Source organism: Oncorhynchus kisutch, linkage group LG10, assembly GCF_002021735.2.
Source record: "Oncorhynchus kisutch isolate 150728-3 linkage group LG10, Okis_V2, whole genome shotgun sequence".
Taxonomy (NCBI): Eukaryota; Metazoa; Chordata; class Actinopteri; order Salmoniformes; family Salmonidae; genus Oncorhynchus; species Oncorhynchus kisutch.
The window spans coordinates 51,410,627-51,416,626 of NC_034183.2; the positions used below are offsets into that span (position 1 = coordinate 51,410,627).

At 42.7% G+C, this 6,000-nt stretch overlaps 1 protein-coding gene across 3 annotated transcripts in view; it reads right to left on the minus strand.

Moving 5' to 3' along the window:
- LOC109898349 (junction plakoglobin-like) overlaps nt 1–3,347 on the minus strand; it is an 88,848-nt gene extending 85,501 nt beyond the window's left edge. The window contains exon 1 of one of the 3 annotated variants that reach the window (XM_020493299.2): nt 3,195–3,347. The gene's annotated coding sequence lies outside the window, so the exon portion shown is untranslated. Of the gene's footprint in view, nt 1–3,029 lie in introns of all 3 variants that reach the window. The other 2 variants (XM_031833902.1, XM_020493300.2) reach the window with 2 other exon arrangements.
- Between the last annotated feature and the right edge of the window lie 2,653 nt (nt 3,348–6,000).

Here is a 6,000-nt window from a genome sequence, read left to right on the forward strand (position 1 = left end):
GTTATGGAACTCCATGATGTGCTTCTGTTATGGTGAAAAGTCCTCAATGAAACTGACATTAAATGTGGAGAATGATACATTTGCGTCTGCTGGCCATCAAGTAGCATATTCGTTTATATGCCATTGCAGGCTACTGTAGGCTAACATTTGATACAATAAATATGTTGAAATAATTATATTACTGGAGTCATTGCAAATCAATTTGTGCCACTTGTGTAGCCTACCTGGAGCTGTCAAACAAATGTAATACATAGCCTATAACTTCAGTGTATTGTTGTTGTAGCCTTGTGTAATTATGCAATTATTAATGGCCATGTTTAGTTAATTAACTTGGAAGTTCTAAAAGCTCTATCGCAAATGCTGATCAGTTGTTGGAATGCATTAGACTGACTGCAACATTCAGTCAGATTAGGCAACAGGTAAAATAAAATGTACCACTACTAAAGGACACCAATAAGAAGAAGAGACTTGCTTGCTCCGAAGAAAGACGAGCAATGGATATTAGACTGGTGGAAATCTGTCCTTTGGTCTGATGAGTCCAAATTGTTATTTTTGTTCCAACCGCCATGTCTTTGTGAGATGCAGAATAGGTGAATGGATGTGTGGTTCCCACTGTGAAACATGAAGGAGGTGTGATGGTGTGGGGATGCTTGCTGGTGACACGATCCATGATTTATTTCAAATTCAAGGCACACTTAACCAGCATGGGTACCACAGCATTCTGCAGCGATACACCATACCATCTGGTTTGCACTTAGTGAGACTATCATTTGTTTTTCAACAGGACAATGACCCAACACACCTCCAGGCTGTGTAAGGGCTATTTGATCAAGAAAGAGAATGATGGAGTGCTGCATCAGATGACCTGGCCTCCACAATCACCTGACCTCAACCCAATGGAGATAGTTTGGGATGAGTTGGACCAGGGAGTGAAGGAAAAGCAGCCAACAAGTGCTCAGCATATGTGGGAACTCCTTCAAGACTCGTGGAAAAGCATTCCAGGTGAAGCTGGTTGAGAGAATGCCAAGAGTGTGCAAAGCTGTCATCAAGGAAAAGGGTGGCTACTTTGAAGAATCTGAAAGTCAGTTAAGAACTAATTCTACTTTACAATGACAGCCTACTGGGGAACAGTGGGTTAACTGCCTTCTTCAGGGGCAGAATGACAGATTTTCACCATGTCAGTTTAGGGATTCAATCCAGCAACCTTTCAGTTCATGGCCTAACGCTCTAACTACTAGTCTACCTGCCACACTTTTTTGGTTACTCCATGGTTCCATATGTGTTATTTCATAGTTTTGATGTCTTCACTATTATTCTACAATGTAGAAAATAGTAAAAATGAAGAAAAACCCTTGAATTAGTAGGTGTATCCAAACTTTTGACTGGTACTGTACATATTATTCATATTTAATTCAGTGGTTGAAATTACGACCCCATCCTCAGTATCCTATTCCAGCAGGCTATTGTGAAACTCAAGCTCTTCTTACCTCGAAATCGCCAAACTATTCATGTTGAATCAATTACTATGTTCATTTGAACCAAGCAAGCTGCTAAATCGTTTAGTTTACATCTTGCCTTCATCTCGCCTAGGTTACTGTAGCCTATCTGAAATAAGATGTAGGCCTATCAGGGGCTATAGGCTAGCTGCATCTATCTAAGCAAACCATGGCAAGGTTGAATTACAATCATAAACCCAGATTTTAGTATCTAGCCTATGCTTACTGAAATAACAAGTAAATCTCATAAATGGGTCATTTATAACTGTTTGTAGTCTTAACATATGGTTTGTGGTATATGGCCAATATACCAAGGCTAACAGCTGTACGCAGGCACTCTGCGTTGCATCATGCATAAGAACAGTCCTTCGCCATGATATATTGGCCATATACCATACCCCGTTGTTCCTTATTGCTTAATCATAGTAGTCAGACAAGTTAAATCGACATCCATTGATCGAAAAAGATCTTCACTGATGAGTTTAATATGGGCAACTAATCTTTTCTCTTGCAACATATTCAAATTCGTTTGCAATCATTATTATTTTGGTGAAAACCGAATTTTATTATGTTATGGAAAAAGGGTTTATTGTATCAATGTGGCAACTCCTGTCTTGCTGTGAAGAAAACAAATAGGCTAGTTTTCAGGCTTTTTGCGTGGGTTTTGGGTGGTCACTGGGCTAGAAATATTAGCAAGACCTGGCAACCCTGGCTCCGAAACAGAAAGTTAAACATTGATTTTCCCTAACGGCAAGAACTCCAATCCGTTTTACACGTAGCCTAGGCTACAATTAGGAAACATGACTGACGCTCACGATGAGTGTGAGATAATTTGATATAGGTGTGGTGGCACTTATGGGACTCACTCACGTATCGATTTTCACAACGAACACCACTACAAAACAACTTCTACTGTAATTGTAATTACCATGACGGCATCGTCCGGATAGCAACGCACAGGAGAGGACATAACTGTAGCATACGGTAACACTGAGCATAATGCAATACCCACACAAATATTTGGTGAATTGACAACAGGGTGAGTTTCATGTTTTAGAATGAGCTAAAACAATAGTCTATGCTACTTATATCAAACTAGTCATGCCTACGCTATTCTACTCGCATGTATCCCTATTTGGAGATAGAGGTGCATGCACCTCTATTCCTGAGTTCCTATCAATAAACAGTCAAGTTTCCCCTAGCCAGGTCACTCGCACCGACACCGATGGGTTGCTGCCTACACCCATGTCACAGACAAAGAATGTCGATTCAAAAGCAACAGCAACATTGCAGAAGTGTGAGACAATTCTGGTAACAATTATATAGCTCAGTGCGTAGCCTATTCGACCGAAACAAAATGTCCCACATCTGGCAAGACTGAAACGCTCAGGGAGGTTGGCTGGCTACGTTCACGGACACAATCAAAAATGCCAGACAAACACGACATAGAGGGAGTATATCATTCTCAGCAGCTGGAAAGGAATGTCACTTGGTATTGATAATGCTATAAACTACACCTGATCAATACCTTACCTATTCACAACGCATCACAGCATCTTGTTGGAGAAAACACTGTTGCTCGAACATTCGCTTTCCGAACACTACAAAACATGACATTATCTCAAATAAACTCCACTATGTTACAGCATGCGACTGAAGCGACGCCCCAGAGCGCCAGTGTGTTGACAGGTTGGTTACCTTGCGCAATTAAATCGGCGGTTTCAGGACCTCCTTGCGCGCAGCACTCCGAGTATAAACTTTTCTTAAATCCCGTGTTCGCCTGCTCGTTCTGGATCCCTCCGTTCCAAGCAAGTCGGGAATGTGTTGAGCAACGGATCAGTGACAACGTCAATTTCGTGGAGTCTCCACCCACGGCACCAAGAGAGACCCAATAGGCGGGTTGTTGAAACGGTCATTGGCTAAATCAACAAATACAGTGTTATTACAAGGTAATTGAAAAGTATGTGCAATATCGGTAACAATTTTCAATTCCTTCTGGAGTGAGGAATAGCCTAAATATTCGTCTCCTTTATGTTTCTCCCTGCACAATTTTGAAATAGATTGTGATACATCATGAGGAATAACTATCATCAACAGACATTCAATAACAATTTAAAAACATAATGTCTAATATGACATTCACCAAATGTAATAATTCCTGCTTGTTTTAAATCTAAGCAGAAAAGCCTACATTGAAATGTTTGCTTTCCATCACCCATACATCTCCAGAACCTGCCACAATAATTACAACCAAATGAAATATGTGGGCAATATCATTTCTCTTCCTCTCTTATGTACATCTAATCTAATTAAACGTTCAGTGCCCTCATTAGAGAGTTATGACCAAATAATCCCTCTTAACTCCTGTACTCTGCCAGCCTCTCCACTTAAAGATTGTGATGTGTGATTGTCACTGAGGCAACAGAGAAGCACTGTGAAAGTAATTAATCAATGTGTGTATTATACAGAATGTGTCTTATAAGTTTGTGTGTGTGTGGGGGGGGGGTCTCCCAAGTGGTGCAGTGGCCTAAGGCACTGCATTCGGGTTAGGGGAGGGTTTGGTCGAGGGGGCTTTACTTGGCACATCGTACTCTAGTGGTGGGCCGGGCGCCTGCAGGCTGACTTCGGTTGTCAGTTGAACAGTGTTTCTTTTGACACATCTCGACCTTCGCCTCTCCTAAGTTCATTGGGGAGTTGCAGTGATGAGACAAGATTGTAATTGGATCGCAATTGGATATCACGATATTGGGGAGAAAAAAGGGGTATAAAAATACAAAATATAAAAATAAGTGTGTGTGCATGCATGTGTGTGCGTAGGTTAAGAGAGCTCAGAGGTCAGATGGGTCAGTCTTGGCCAGGGACACCCAATGTCAGCCTAACCTGTCTTTCTGCACCCGCCATCATACTCCATGTATGTGTTCCTGTCATGTGTTCCACTTCATTGACCAGAGAACATACTGTACACTGAAAAACACTTAGGGCCTAACCAACTGGACCACAAACCACCAGCTCACCACTCAAGGCAGAATGTGTGAAAGAAGAACTCCATTGACCAGTCTCTGTTCTCTATGACGGCTATATCTAAGAGGTTGGATTCAGTCCTCTCCTGACCTGACACTTCTTCACATGGCATACGAGAAACCATTTTGGTTTGTCTATCAGGCATCTGGTATGACATTTGGACATGTTTCTGAAAACATGACAACGCATGTATGAGATCTAGTCACAAAATGACCATGAATCAGTCAGTGTTTCCGACAACAGACTTTTGTGTGGCTAATGTGAAGACGAATAGTTGAATTAGAAGAATAGGAGGTTTGCAGCTACACTACTGGAAGGGAAATCCACAATCTACGAGAACATATATTCCATGACCAAATGTATGTGGACACTTGCTTGTCAAACATCTCATTCCAAAATCATGGGCGTTAACATGGAGTTGGTCCCCCATTTGCTGCTATAACAGCCTTAACTCTTCTGGAAAAGCTTTCCACTAGATGTTGGAACATTGCTGCGGGGACTTGCTTCCATTCAGCCACAAGAGCATTAGTGAGGTCGACACTAATGTTGGGCAATTAGGCGTTGCTCGCAGTCGGTGTTCCTATTCGATGGGGTTGAGGTCAGGACTCTATGCAGGCTGGTAAAGTTTTTCCAAACCGATCCCGACACACCATTTCTGTATGGACCTCGCTTTGTGCATGGGGGCATTGCCATGCTGAAACAGGAAAGGGCCTTCCTGCAATGGTTGCCACAAAGTTGGAAGCACAGAATCATCTAGAATGTCATTGAATGCCGTGGCATTAAGATTTCCCTTCAAGGGGCCTAACCTGAACCATGAAAAACTGCCCCAGACCATTATTCCTCCTCCACCAAACTCTACAGTTGGCACTATGCATTAGGGCAGGTAGCTTTCTCCTGGCATCCGCCAAACCCAGATTCGTCCATCGGACTGCTAGATGGTGAATCTTGATTCAGAGAACACGTTTCCACTGTTCCAGAGTCCAATGGCAGCGAGCTTTAATCCACTGTAGCTAACTCTTGGCATTGCATGTGGTGATCTTAGGCTTGTGTGCGGCTGCTCGGCCATGGAAACCCACTTCATGAAGATCCTGGCGAACAGTTATTGTGCTGAAGTTGCTTCCAGCCGCAATTTGGAATTCGGTAGTGAGTGTTGCAACCGAGGACAGACGATTTTTACACACTACACGCTTCAGCACTTGGCGGTCCCATTCTGTGAGTTTGTGTGGCCTACCATTTTGCAGTTGAGCCGTTGTTGCTCCTAAACGTTTCCACTTCACAATAACAGCACTTCCGGTTAACCAGGGCAGCTCTAGCAGGGCATACATTTTACAAACTGACTTGTTGGAAAGGTGACATCCTTTCCAGCCATGTTGAAATTCACTGAGCTCTTCAGTAAGGCCATTCTACTGCCAATGTTTCTCTGTGGAGATTGCACGGCTGTGTGCTCAATTTTATACACCTGTCAGCAACGGGTGTGGCTGAA